Here is a 14,714-nt window from a genome sequence, read left to right on the forward strand (position 1 = left end):
GGGGGTATAAGTGCCCTGTAGGCTAGGGGTTAAAATGTAACTAAAGGCAATTTTTTTCATTTTGAATAGAGTAAGACCCCGATCACACTGGATGTGAATTGGCATGTGATTTGCATGCCGTGTGACTTTCAAACGGCACGCCAAATCGCAGTCTATTGTCCGCAATGAGAACGGTCATATCGGTGCGGTTCTGACTTGGCCGGAGCCGCACCAATTTCTAAAGTAGTACATGCACTACTATTGGTGCCATTTATATAGACATCTATATCAGACGCCTTGCAAATCGCACCTGAAATCGGCAAGTCACCCGACTTTGAAATCGTGCGACTTCACTGTAAGGAAAGAAAAACGCCACGTAAGCTCCCTTCCGTACCACCATTTACTCCTCTCAGGATCCTCCTGGCACAGGTACCGCAATACAGCTCACTCCCACTCAGGATCATATTAGTGAAACAGAAAAAGAATCCTCCATGGTGCATGGTGGAGTTATGTGGCGTTTTTCTTCTGTGACAAGTTTACATCTATAAGGATCGGGAGGTGATCCTAGAAAGCTCACTGGCCCCTGGCGGTCACTTTTTGGAACTAAGGGGCCACTTTGGCCATTTTGAGGAGTTTTTCACCAGAGTGGAGATCACTTATTTTCACATCATCACCTGCATGAGTTATGTGAAGATCACGGCCATATATTTTCATGTTTTTTGTCTACTGGACATTATTTTTGTATGTTTTTTGTGATTAATATTTATATGAGGAGTACATATGAATAGGTCCTTTGTTATTTATTGTCACTAATCACTGATATTGTTTGTCCCCTTTAGGGGATTCACTTGGTACACTATTTGCATAGTCCCATCATTGGGACAGGAGGGTGTTATTTATTTATATATATATTTATGTATTTTTTTAAGTCACTCGTTTTAGTGTGTATGTAAATGGGGTTTCCTGTGTTTTCACAATTTTTTTCACGTGTTTATTCACAATTGGATGCAGATTGGATCAGAGCACTGTGTGTGGATAATTATGTTGTATTATAGTATTTGTGTTATTTATTTTACTGTTTAGCGCTTCATCATTTTTTATATTGATTTGCACACACCTATTGAGTCAGGTTGGGTGAGAGCAGCTTTGTTTAGAGATATCCATATAAGCGCAAGAGGTATATAATTACTTATCTTAGAATAGCAACACAGAATTCAAAAGAAATGCATGTCTAATAAATGCTGCACTGATTTGCATGTTCATGAGGAAATAAGTATTTGATCCCCTATCATTCAGCAGGATTTCTGGCTACCAGGTGTCTTTCATACAGGTAACAAGCTGAGATTAGAAGCAGTCTCTTAAAGGGAGTGCTGCTAATCTTACCTGTCCACAGGAGCAATCAAACAATCAGATTCCAAACTCTCCACCATGGCAAAGACCAAAGAGCTGTCCAAGGATGTCAGGGACAAGATTGTAGACCTACACAAGGCTGGATTGGGCTACCAAACTGTTGCCAACCAGCTTGGTGAGAAGGTGACAACAGTTGGTGCAATCATTCGCAAATGGAAGAAACACAAAACAACTGTCAGTCTCCCTAGGTCTGGTGCACCATGCAAGATCTCACCTCGTGGAGTGTCAATGGTCATGAGAACAGTGAGGAATCATCCCAGAACTACATGGGAGGATCTTGTGAATGATCTCCAGGCAGCTGGGACCACAGTCACCAAGAAAACAATTGGTAACACACTACGTCGACAAAGACTGAAATCCTGCAGTGCCCGCAAGGTCCCTCTGCTTAGGAAAGCACATGTCCAGGCCCATCTGAGGTTTGCCACTGAACATCTGAATGATGCAGAGGAGGACTGGTTGAATGTGTTGTGGTCAGATGAGACCAAAATCGAGCTCTTTGGCATCAACTCAACTCACCGTGTTTGGAGGAGGAATGCTGCCTATGACCCCAAGAACACCATCCCAACTGTCAAACATGATGGTGGAAACATTCTGCTTTGGGGGTGTTTTTCTGCTAAGGGGACAGGACAACTGCACCACATCAAAGGGACGATTGACGGGGCAATGTACCCTCAAATCTTGGGTGAGAACCTTCTTCCCTCAGCCACGGCATTGAAAATGGGTCGTGGATGGGTGTTCCAGCATGACAATGACCCAAAACACACGGCCAAGGCAACAAAGGAGTGGCTCAAGAAGAAGCACATTAAGGTCCTGGAGTGGCCTAGCCAGTCTTCAGACCCTAATCCGATTGAAAATCTGTGGAGGGAGGTGAAAGTTCGAGTTGCCAAACGTCAGCCACCAAACCTTAAAGACTTGAAGAGGATCTGCCAAGAGGAGTGGGCCAAAATCCCTCTTGAGATGTGTGCAATCTTGGTGGCCAACTACAGGAAACGTCTGACCTCTGTGATTGCCAACAAGGGATTTGCCACCAAGTACTAAGTCATGTTTTGTGAAGGGGATCAAATACTTATTTCCCTCATGAACATGCAAATCAGTGCATCATTTGTTAGACATGCATTTCTGCTGAATTTGTTGTTGCTATTCTGTCTCTCAGTATTACAATACACCTACCCAGGGGCGGACTGACCATTTGGAAACTCGGGCACTGCCCGAGGGCCCGGGGTCAGTAGGGGGCCCCATGAGATGCCTCTGGTACCTTTTTCATAGGCTTTTTTGAGTTTGGGCAAGGACACAGGGGCCCCATGTATATATAAGTACCTGTAATAAATAAATAAAGGGCAGCCTCCAGCAATACTTGAAAGTTATAGCGTCTACAAGCTATGGTATATATACTAAAATATTTATTTATTTATTTTTATACTACTAACGGCAGTGATCAGCAACTCATAATGGGGCTGTAATAGTGTGGCGGGCAATCTGACACAGACACTGAGTGGGAAATGACTAACACTGACATCACCAGTGCAATTAATACAGAAATCAGTGATAATACTATACACTATAACATCTCGGGTAATCAATGGGATAGGTGTGTGCCTATCAAGTGTTAATTTGTGTAATGCGTGCAGCTTTTTACTAAAAATCTCTTTGTTTCTTCTCATTACTTTGTAGGGAGAAGAAGCAGAGAGATCCCAACCATGGCACCACCTGCCTGGAGTTTGCATGTTCTCTCTGTACTTGCGTGGGTTTCCTCCGGGTACTCCAGTTTCCTCTCACACTCCAAAGACATGCTGGTAGGATAATTGTATCCTGTCTAAATTGGCCCTAATATGTGTATGTATGAATGTGAGTTAGTGACTTTAGATTGTACGCCCCTTTAGGGTTAGGGACTGATGTGAATGTACAGTATATATGTAAAGTGAGGCGAAAAATGATGGCGCTATATAAGTACCTGTAATAAATAAATAAATAAAAGGGAAGCCTCCAGCAATAAAAAAAACAGGAGCAATGCTGCAGGCAATTTACAGCACACACCAGTTTTGCTAGCAGAATTATGAATGTGGAATGTACTGTATGTTCCTTGCTAAACAGCATTTTTTTTATCAAGTTGTTATGGGTAAAGGTCCATTTTAACCTGACCAAATATGTGTGTGCTGCATTCTCACAATTGGCCATCAGAGGGCTCCCGTGCACCTGAATGAGTTGTTCTCAGCGCTGTTTTTGCCATGAGCTGCAGTTCCCGTGCTATCCCAGCAGGGGGAGAAGGAGTGCCGCAGCCTGCAGGGCTCCCTATACACAATGAGGGTCTGTGCCGAGTCGGCGGTGCGGCGGATCCGGGGCTCGGCGGAGACTTCAGGCTGGAGGGAGGAAAGTTGGAGCCGCAGCCCCTTCCCCATGTGTGAGTGTGCCGGAGACGGGGCTTCTCCTGTGCCGGAGGCAGCAGTACAACCCTCTGCTATGAGCACTCAGCGCTGCAGGCTGGACTAGCACTAGGTAAGTCACCCCCCCCCATGTCCTGCTTCATCACTGCTACAGGGGGCTGGGGGACTACAAGTCCCAGCATGGGGGAGGGGTCTGCCACCTTGGTGTAATGACAACTTCTACTTAGGGAACAAACCCTGGGATTCCCCATATCGGTGGGCGCGCTTCCATCGACCACTTATGGCGATCGTACGCTCCTCCATCAACCATCGATTTCCTTCCCCAACAACCCATCCCATCCATAGGACACACACGGGGAGGTGGGATTTGATCCATCGTTGGCAGAGGCGATCATAAGCGATCCAATCATGTCTGTTTCCATTGTGCAACTTCATAATCTGATCAATCGATAAATGCAATCGGATTTATGACCGAATCATCTCAGCGCTGCCGATCTATTATTTTCCACCCTGGTTGGTGGAATCTGATCCAAATTATTCAGAAAGAGAAGTTCTGGCTATCTTGTCAGTTTTGATCGAACAATAAAATCATAGCATGTGTGGCCGCTGTGAGTGCGTTCACACCGAAATGTTTGCGTTCCAGATACATGTATGTTTATGATGTTTTCTTTTGTTTTTCTTCACACCGCAACTTTCACGTTCCGGATGCATGTCTGCATGCGTGTTTATGACGTGTTTTCCTTCACACCACAACTTTCACGTTCCAGATGCATTTCTGCATGTGTGTTTATGACGTGTTTTCCTTCACACCGCAACTTTCACGTTCCGGATGCATTTCTGCATGCGTGTTTATGACAGGTTTTCCTTCACACCACAACTTTCACGTTCCGGATGCATGTCTATGATGTGGTTTCCTTCACACCGCAACTTTCACGTTCCGGATGCATGTCTGCATGCGTGTTTATGACATGGTTTCCTTCACACCGCAACTTTCACGTTCCGGATGCATGTCTGCATGCGTGTTTATGACATGTTTTCCTTCACACCACAACTTTCACGTTCCAGATGCATTTCTGCATGTGTGTTTATGACATGTTTTTCTTCACACCGCAACTTTCACGTTTCGGATGCCTGTCTGCATGCGTGATTATGATGTGTTTTCTTTAGTTTTTCTTTGGCCAGTTCACATCGCATGTAGTCCACTGCGTTTTTTTTTCTGCATCAAAAATGCACAGAAAGTGGGTTATATGGTTTCCAATGGCATAGTTCACACCAATCCGGTCAGTTCTAGAAAAAAAAAGTAGAACAGGCTGCATCTTTCCTGCATTGGACTGTACTGGAACACAGTAAAATGCATCAAAAATGCACCGGACCGCAGGAACAGGAAAGAAAAAGCATCTGAAATGCATCTGGAAACTCATTAAAAAAAGGAACAAATACGCACTGGATACATCAAAACACAAGAAAGTATCTGGAGTGCGTTTTTCTGGTGTGAACCTGCCCTTCATCTCAATCAAGGACATGTGCGTTCTGGTGCATTTTTGCTGCGTTTTGCCACATTGCAGATGTGTTCCATACAGAAAAAATGCAACATGTAATACATTTGTTGACTTCACTGGAACGCACTGCGCTGGTGTGAACTAGGGCCATTGGAATCCAAGTTAGACACTGTCCATGCGTTTCTGATGCAGAATAAAAACACACTAGGGTACACGGACGGACTGACCATATGGAAACAAGGGCACTGACCGAGGGCCCGGGGTCAGTAGGGGGCCCAATGAGATGCCCCTGGTACCTTTTTCATAGGCTTTTTTGAGTTTGGGCAAGGACACAGGGGCCCCATGATCCCCTATTGCTCGAGGGCCCCATGAGTTGTCAGTCCACACCTGCTAGGGTGCATTTACTAAAGGCAAATAGACTGTGCACTTTTGCAAGTGCAGTTGCTCCAGTGCTTAGTAAATGAGGTGAAGCTTCACTTTGCGAAGAATATCCAATCACATGCAGGGAAAATATAAACAAACAAAAAAAAAAACCTTTTTGCTTGCACATGATTGGACGATGGAAGTCAGCAGAGCTTCATCTCATTTATTAAGCTCCGGAGCAACTGCACTTGCAAAGTGCACAGTCTGTTTGTCTTTAGTAAATGCACCGTCACTGGACTGCATCTGGTGTGAATCTGCACTTAGGGCCCACTCTCCCCGGATGCAGTGGGACTGTGTTGCATGGCTATCCCAGCGCAGTCCCACCACATGACAAGACATAATGCCTCGTCTTCCTATCCGCCAGGCTCACATCAGTGTTGTGGTGCTGTGCAATGAACACAAGTACTGCCTGCAATACTTTTTTTTTTAGCGCAGTGCGAGGTGATCCACTCTGTGGCACCCAACTGAGCTTTATGACATTTCAATAAAGTTCATTACAAAAAAGTGAATAGTGCAGTACGCCAAGATCAGTGCATCAGCACTGCGCTCATCCGGCCACACTGCACCGCACACCAGCCACCACGTTGTATAGTCTATCCCTCCATAGCCCGTCCCTCCATAGCCCGTCCCTCCATAGCCCGTCCCTCCATAGCCCGTCCCTCCAGAGCCCGTCTCTCCAGAGCCCGTCTCTCCATAGCCTGTCCCCTCTATAGCCTATCCCTCCATAACCCGTCCCTCCATATCCTGTCCCTCTATAGCCCTTCCCTCCTTAGCATGTCCCTCCATAGCCCGTCCCTCCATAGCCTATCCCCTCTATAGCCTGTCCCTCCATAGCCCATCCCTCCATAGCCCATCCCTCCATAGCCCATCCCTCCATAGCCCATCCCTCCATAGCCCATCCCTGTATAGCCTATCCCCTCCATAGCCCGTCCCTCCATAGCCCGTCCCTCCACAGCCTATCCCTGTATAGCCTATCTCTCCATAGCCTATCCCTCCATAACCTATCCCTGTTTAGCCTATCCCTGTATAGCCTATCCCTCCGTAGCCTGTCCCTCCGTAGCCTGTCCCTCCATAGCCTATCCCTGTATAGCCTGTCCAGCCTGTCCCTCTACAGCAGTGGTTCTCAACCTTCCTAATGCCGTGACCATTTAATACAGTTCCTCATGTTGTGGTGACCCCCAACCATAAAATTATTTACCCAGTAATTATAATTCATGAGTGTCGTTTTACCTCCAATACTGCTGCTTTCAACACAGTAGCTGCTTTTAATAGAGTAGCTGCTTTCAACACAGCAGCTGCTTTCTACACAGTAGCTGCTCTTTACACATCGGAAATATGTGTTTTCTGATGGTCTTAGGGGACCCCTGTGAAAGGGTCGTTCGACCCCCAAAGGGGTCGCGACCCACAGGTTGAGAACCACTGCTCTATAGCCTGTCCCTCCATAGCCTGTCCCTCCACAGCCTATCCCTGTATAGCCTATCTCTCCATAGCCTATCACTGTATAGCCTATCCCTCCGTAGCCTGTCCCTCCGTAGCCTGTCCCTCCGTAGCCTGTCCCTCCGTAGCCTGTCCCTCCATAGCCTATCCCTGTATAGCCTGTCCAGCCTGTCCCTCTATAGCAGTGGTTCTCAACCTTCCTAATGCCGTGACCCTTTAATACAGTTCCTCATGTTGTGGTGACCCCCAACCATAAAATTATTTACCCAGTAATTATAATTCATGAGTGTCGTTTTACCTCCAATACTGCTGCTTTCAACACAGCAGCTGCTTTCTACACAGTAGCTGCTCTTTACACATCGGAAATATGTGTTTTCTGATGGTCTTAGGGGACCCCTGTGAAAGGGTCGTTCGACCCCCAAAGGGGTCGCGACCCACAGGTTGAGAACCACTGCTCTATAGCCTGTCCCTCCATAGCCTGTCCCTCCACAGCCTATCCCTGTATAGCCTATCTCTCCATAGCATATCACTGTATAGCCTATCCCTCCATAGCCTATCTCTCCATAGCCTATCCCTCCGTAGCCTGTCCCTCCGTAGCCTGTCCCTCCGTAGCCTGTCCCTCCGTAGCCTGTCCCTCCGTAGCCTGTCCCTCTGTAGCCTGTCCCTCCATAGCCTATCCCTGTATAGCCTATCCCTCCATAGCCTATCCCTGTATAGCCTATCCCCTCCGTAGCCTGTCCCTCCGTAGCCTGTCCCTCCGTAGCCTGTCCCTCCGTAGCCTGTTCCTCCATAGCCTATCCCTCCATAGCCTATCCCTCTATAGTGTGTACTTGTCTCAGTTATTATTATACAGTATTTATATAGCGACAACAGTTTGCGCAGCGCTCTACAAAATGAAGGCCCTTATTTCTGGTTCCAAGCACTTGCCGTAGACATGCAGCTGCAAGAAAAATGCAGGAGAAGGGAAGGTCACATCAGCCTCCTGGCCTCCTATCCCTCTGTATTGCTCTTGCTTTCACCACTTTTCTCAATCAGGTGCATGGAACAGGAAGATATAAGCGCTGGTTATCAAGCAGTCATCTCCTTGTTAGCTGTGTTGTTGGATGGCCATGCAAACGGGAGACCATGTCCAACCACGTAACTAGGCTTAGAAAGCATGTAGGAACACGGGACAAAGTACTACATGAGCATTGTCCAACATTGAACATATTCCTCTTTAACCCTTTTGCGGGCAGATCCATATGTTGTACAGACCTGACAACAAGGGGGTTTACACACACTGCTGGTGGCTGCAGCCACAGGGATTGCGTGTAAATCTACCAAGCACACTTGTCATACCCCCCCCCCCCCCCGGGTAATGGCATCCGTCCCCCATGTTCACCATGTATCCCAGGCTCCGCTTTCCCATCTGCGGGCCTGGCACCAGCATAGTGGGTGCGTGTCAACGTCCGCCCTCCTCCCCTTCTTGTTGGTGACCCGGAAGCAATGTATTTGACATCACTTCCAGATCCCCCTGTCTGTTTTCCCGGCTTGGAAAGGATGTAATGCAATGCGATCTGCATTGCATTACATTCAGTGGAGCACAGGGAAGACCCTGGATGTCCCATCAAAAAGAACCTGTCCACATAAAATCATCACATAGGGGACTTTTTGTCCCCTATGTGATGGAGGGAAAAAAAATGTAAAAATTTAAGTTATGCCCAAGCACATTAAATCCCTCCCCCCCCAAAAACATTTTTGAAGCCCCCCCCCCTCACATATACAAACGAATGTAGAGGCATGTGTAGAGGCATGCGTCAGGGGTGCCTACGCATGAAAACGTTGATTGTGGTACACATGTTACATACTAACGCACAGACCAGAGTGAAGACACTTCTAGTGCCAGACCTCCTCCCTAACGCCATACTGATGACTTATATATTTTTAAAGCGTTGCCTATAGAAAATATAGGGAACTATAGTTTCACGGACACAGCAAATTTAACATTTGACATGTTGGGTATCTATTTACTCGATGCAACCTCACCTTTTATATTTTTCCAATAAATAAATGGGTAATTTATTATGTTTGTGTGCCCTAAAATTAAATTTAGTGTATTTTTTTTCAACTGATATTTTTTGAAACCTTTATGGGGGTTTTATGCAATCTTCAGTCCTAAAATGATTTTTTAAACAAGAAAAATGCAAACATGGCCCTGGCAGCGTAAGGGTTAAGGATATATTAATGAGCCCAGAGCTGCATCCATTCGTTTCTACCTGGATGTCACCTTTTAAGTTAGAACCGTTTTGAGTGATCTTTTCACCAACAGTCACAATATTCTATATTTAGCTCTTTTCCAAAATATCGTAAGTTGCTATGTACACATGGAGGTCTTTTTCTGGGGAACTGTCTGTTTGGCTTTACAGATAAATATTTTGCTCAGCTTTTTGTTGTCGGACCCCTCCCCAGACCTCGTATATCATGTTACTAAATATCACCGAGCCGAGGACCCAGCAGCTTTGAACAGCCCCGGCATCTGTAGCAGTGAAGGCCAGGTTCTTCCTGTATGTTGAAATGGATGGTGGAAAAAACACGAGAGACAGCAGTAATGAATTTTTGGTAAACATTGCAGTAATGACTCAAGGAAAATAGAATTTCCCTTTAAAGAATGACCTTTTCTTTATAATCTGTGCCAAACTTAATCTGTTGTAGCTAACAAGTATAATTAAAATTTCCCTTCTCTACAAAATGGCAATTGACTGCAGATGGAGGTCATGAAATCCTCATCCCACTGCTTCTATAATTAGCTGTCTATCAGTTAGGGGTGTATTTATTAAAAAAAAAAAAATTGAAAGTAAATGCAATTTGTTCTGTGTGAATGGGGCCCCAAATGTTATTGCACTTCATTTTGTACTGGCTGAATGCATTTCATTGATTTAATTCTTTAGCCGTTTTTACGTTTTTTGCACACAGGTTTAAAAAATCATTTTAGGCCTGAAGATTGCATAAACCCCTTAAAATATTATACATTTTCTGGTAGCAGACACCCTAGAGACTAAAATAGCGATAGTTACAATTTTTTATGTTATACGATTTTACCACAAAAATCTAGGAAACACAAAATTTCAGTTAAAAATACACTAAAGTTTATTTTAGTACACACAAATGCAGTAAATGGCCGAATGTTTTGGTAACATATAAAATATGAGGTTACAATAAGTAAATATATTCCTAATATATCAAACCCTAAATTTGCATGTGTCTATGAAATGACGACAAACTTAAGAAACCTATATTTTTTATAGGAGACACTTTCAAAGCCCCCTATACAGTAGGTCATCAGGTTAGCATTACAGAGGAGGTCTGGTGCTGGAAATATTGCTCTCTTTTTGGCGGGCCCAAACTGGGACATTATCACATAGTAGCACATTATTATTATTATTATTAAGTTTTTTAACCAAAACCCTACTGTGAGAGGAGGACCAAGACCCAAGTGGGCTTACTGGCGTGTCCTCATCGTAATCATCTTTGCTGTCATCACCATCCTCATCCTTATCATTATTATCATCCTCACCATTATTTACTTTATATACTGCCATCATGATGATCACCATTATCCTCACCATCATCATTGTCATCCCTCCCTTCATCTTTACCACTGGGAAGTTCTCCAGTTAGCAGTTCAGGAAGAGCATGAGGATCTTTAGGTCATCAATGACAGATGAGGAAGAGGAGCTGCTCCGGCTGCTCTGTCATTGAGTATTACTGCGCAGAGCTGGAACTGACCCAGGACACGTCTTCCTCCTCTCACAGCCATGCAGCTCCTGCCCACTGGCAGGGGTGTATTTACCACAAGGCAAACAAAGCATTTGCCTAGGGCGAGATTTTTTCAGGGGGGCAGCAGCATTTTTCAGGGGGGCAGCATCGACCCCCCCAAAAAATAGATGGAAGCAGGGGCACATGCAGCACAGGGACGAGGTGGGATCTGAGAGAGGCTTTGGGCTGCTTGATGGTGTATGCAGAGCCTGACTTCAGTTCCCATGGATGTCCGGAGCTGTGAAGGTGAGTGTCTTATCTCCTACTGGAGTGGGGGGGGAGTTCCAGTGTATGGGGGGCGGTGGTAGTAGAAGGCTCTCTCAGATGGAGGCTGGGGAGGGCACTTTTTGTGTTGCCTAGGGCACCACGAAATCTAAATACACCACTGCCGGTATGCGGTGGTAAGGACATATCAAAAATGGTCCAAGGAAGGAAAACCAATGGCCATACTTCTCTTTTAACTAATGGCATCATGACTACCAAAAATCCAAAATAGCTCAGCCAGCACCCAGACCTCTGTCCAACAGAGTCTGTGGCATAAATTGACAATTGCTCTTCATCAGCAGAACTCCTCCAACCTTGACTGCAAGAGCAATCTTACCAAGTGGGATGGGAAAAAAGGAAACTGAGATGTGCAAAGCTAGTAGAAACTTGCCCAAGAGGCAGCTAAAAGTGGCTCTACAAAACACTGACTTGGGGGTGTGCAGGGGCGTATTTACCACAAGGCAAACAAGGCATTTGCTTAGGGGGGCAGTGGCTTTTTTCAGGGGGGCAGCACTGCCCCCCCTGAAAGAAGGGACGGAAGAAAGGACACACGCAGCATGGTAACTAGATGGGGTCTGAGAGAGGCTGCAGGCTGCTTGATGGTGTATGCAGAGCCTGACTCCTGTTCCCGGAGATGTCCAGAGCTTTGAAGGTGAGTGTCTTCTCTCTTGCTGGGGTGGGGGGTTGTCAATGTGTATGGGGCGGTGGTAGAGGAAGGCTCTCTCGGGTGGGGCTGGGGTGGGGTGTTGTTGGTCAATATCAGGCTCTTCTCGTGGGGGAGGGGGGTGTTTGTCAGTGTCAGGGTCTCTCCGTGGGTGGGTGAACCGATTTTTGTGTTGCCTAGGGCAGCACGAAACCTAAATACACCACTGCCCACTGGGCAAGTGCCCATGTGCCCTAAGGCCAGAGTGAGCCTGCACTCTGGCATGTGTGCCTATATGTAACCTATGTACTGCAATCAATGCTTTCTTGCTGAGGTGCCCCCGATTGCGTTTATGTTCATATCTGCGTATATATGTGTGGGGAAGGCCTCAACACATTTTTGGGAGGGGGATTTTATGTGCTTGGGTGTGACTTTAATTTTTTACAATTTAAATTTTATTTTCAATTAAAGTGGTAGTAAAGTTAACAGTCCCTCCTGCAGGTCCGCAAGCCACGATGACGTCACATGCTCATGGGAGGCCCAGGCACGGCACAAAGCTCTAAAGGAACAGCCATTCCTCAAGAGCGCATGCACTGGTAACGTCTCGCTGGAATATCTCCTAAACGGTGCACATTTAGGAGATATTCATTTTACCTACCGGTAAGCTTTATTATAAGCTTATATGTAGGTAAAAAATGGCACAAAAGAGTTTACTACCACTTTAACTTTTTTATTTTCATTACATAGGGGACAAAAAGTCCCCTATGCAAGGGTGACAGATTCTCTTTAATGAGGCATTCGGGGTCTAAAAGACTCTGGATGTCTCCCCTGTGCTCCGTGAATGTAATGCAATGCAGATCATATTGCATTACATTCTTTCCCAGCCATACTGGTTGAGAAAACTGACAGGGGGACCTGGAAGTTACGTCAAACACGGCATTTCGTGGACAGCAACAATAAGAGGAGGAGAGCGGACGTGTGTCTACTCTGCTCTCTTCCTCCTACCCTGCGGCAGATAGGCAAGCGGACCCCAAAATACATGGTGGGGGTGCTGTTACCAGGGGGTATAAAATCAGTCCAGTGCTGCCGGAAACACCAGCCTGCTTTCATCTAATAGGCAGCAGGCATTCTCAGCTAGGGATTCATGGAACCCCAGGGTTCCTTCAGAGGTTGCTTGGGGTTCCTTGAGCTTTGGTGGTATTTGCATAGTTCCAGGGTCATTGCCACTTGGCAGAGGCAGCTGCAGATCTTTTTTAGCTGTCTGTAAGGGGGGTATCTGGCAACCACTGTCAGAGGGGGCATTCTCCCTATTAGTCACCAATGTAAACTGTGTTTTTCCAATGCCCCCATCAATAAATTGGTTTTAGAAGGGGTTCTACAAGACCTCAAAATAATTTTAAGGGTTCCTCTGGGTTACAAAGGTTGAGAAAGGCTGCCTTAGAGTCTTCATTATCATTCAGTTGGTTGTATGAGGAACTTCATTGCTTTTATATGTGAACTGAAGGTTGCGATGCAGTTTCATTGGACGAGAATAAGAATGTCTTTATCAACATTTATTGTTAACACTGATGGAGTCTGTACATTTAAAGGGATGCTGACTATGTAAGTACATTTTGTACTTGCTAATAAACAGTCATGTCTCTGCTGCAGGGAAATCCTCACATTTAAAGGATTGCTATTGACTTCAGTATTAAAGGAGCACCTGATTTTGAAATCTCTCGGAGGATTATTGCTCTTTGGTCATCTCTGCTTGGTCTGTGATCTTCACCTTGAGCAGAGACCACATGACCAATGCCTGTTGTTGGTCACACGGCCTAGTGCCAGCTAAATTTATAACTTATACTTTTTAGTGGCAGATTTTGTTTATCACTAAGGACCACATCTACACGGAGTTTGTACATTTGCCATGTGTGTGGAATTCCTTGGATGTCTGATACTCTTCCCCAATTCAAACACATACTAGTAGGTTAAATTAGTTACTCCCAAAGCACTGGCCATACAGTTTGTTGTTACATTAGATCAGCAAACTCAATCAGGGTTCCTCCAAGTGTTGCTAGAGTTTCCCTGAGCTGGGGCTTATTGAGCTTCCATTTTATGGTGCCTGCTTAGTTCCAAGGCCAATGCCATTTGGCAGAGTCCAAAGCATGACACCAATGAACTTTTTAGCTATTTGTAAGGGTGGCATTCTCATCACCACTGTAAAGACAATGGGGGGGGGGGGGTTGGGGGGCGCCATTCTTCCAGTCTTCTAACTGACTACCAATGACAGGGGCATTTTTCCACTGACTCCCAATGAATTGGTTTTAGCAGGGGTTCCACAAGACTTGATAATTATTTCAAGGGTTCATTTATCCTAGAGCAAGGGTCTCCAAACTTTCTTAACAAAGGGTCAGTTTACTGTCCTATACACTTTAGGGGATGGACTGTGGCCATTGATAGTAGATAATTCCCCAGCATCAATGGGACTAGACAATCTCGCAGGCTAGGCACTCAGCGGAAGTAAAAAAATAAATGACATAGCGCCTGTGGTCAGTAGGATGAGGAATAGTTCCCTGTTATTGGGATTAGTGGGAGGAATAGTGACCCCTCATTGGTAGCAGTGGAAGGAAAAGTGCTCAAGGTTGGTATCAATGAGAGGAATAGTGCCCCATCATTGCTGTCTGTGGAAGGAATAGTGCCCAAGGTTCATGTTAGTGGGAGGAATAGTGGTCCCATCATTGCCGTCAATGAGAGGAATTATGACCCAATGTTGGAGTCAGCGAAAGGAATGGTGCCTTATTTTTGGTGTTAGTGCGAGGAGTAGTGCATTGTATAAGCAGGAGGAAGAGTGCCCCAAGGGCCGAATAAAAGAAGCAAAGGGCCACATTTGGCTCATGGGCTGTA

General features: G+C 45.7%; 1 protein-coding gene across 1 annotated transcript in view; it reads left to right on the top strand.

The window, feature by feature from the left end:
- Positions 1-3,677: 3,677 nt before the first annotated feature.
- The window catches only part of MAML2 (mastermind like transcriptional coactivator 2), a 274,107-nt gene continuing 263,070 nt past the window's right edge, over positions 3,678-14,714 (top strand). The window contains exon 1 of the mRNA XM_089687924.1: positions 3,678-3,882. The gene's annotated coding sequence lies outside the window, so the exon portion shown is untranslated. The remainder of the gene's footprint in view (positions 3,883-14,714) is intronic.

This window comes from Staurois parvus, unplaced genomic scaffold (genome assembly GCF_062004578.1).
Source record: "Staurois parvus isolate SC_StPar_1 unplaced genomic scaffold, SC_StPar_1.0 ptg000440l, whole genome shotgun sequence".
Classification (NCBI taxonomy): domain Eukaryota; kingdom Metazoa; phylum Chordata; class Amphibia; order Anura; family Ranidae; genus Staurois; species Staurois parvus.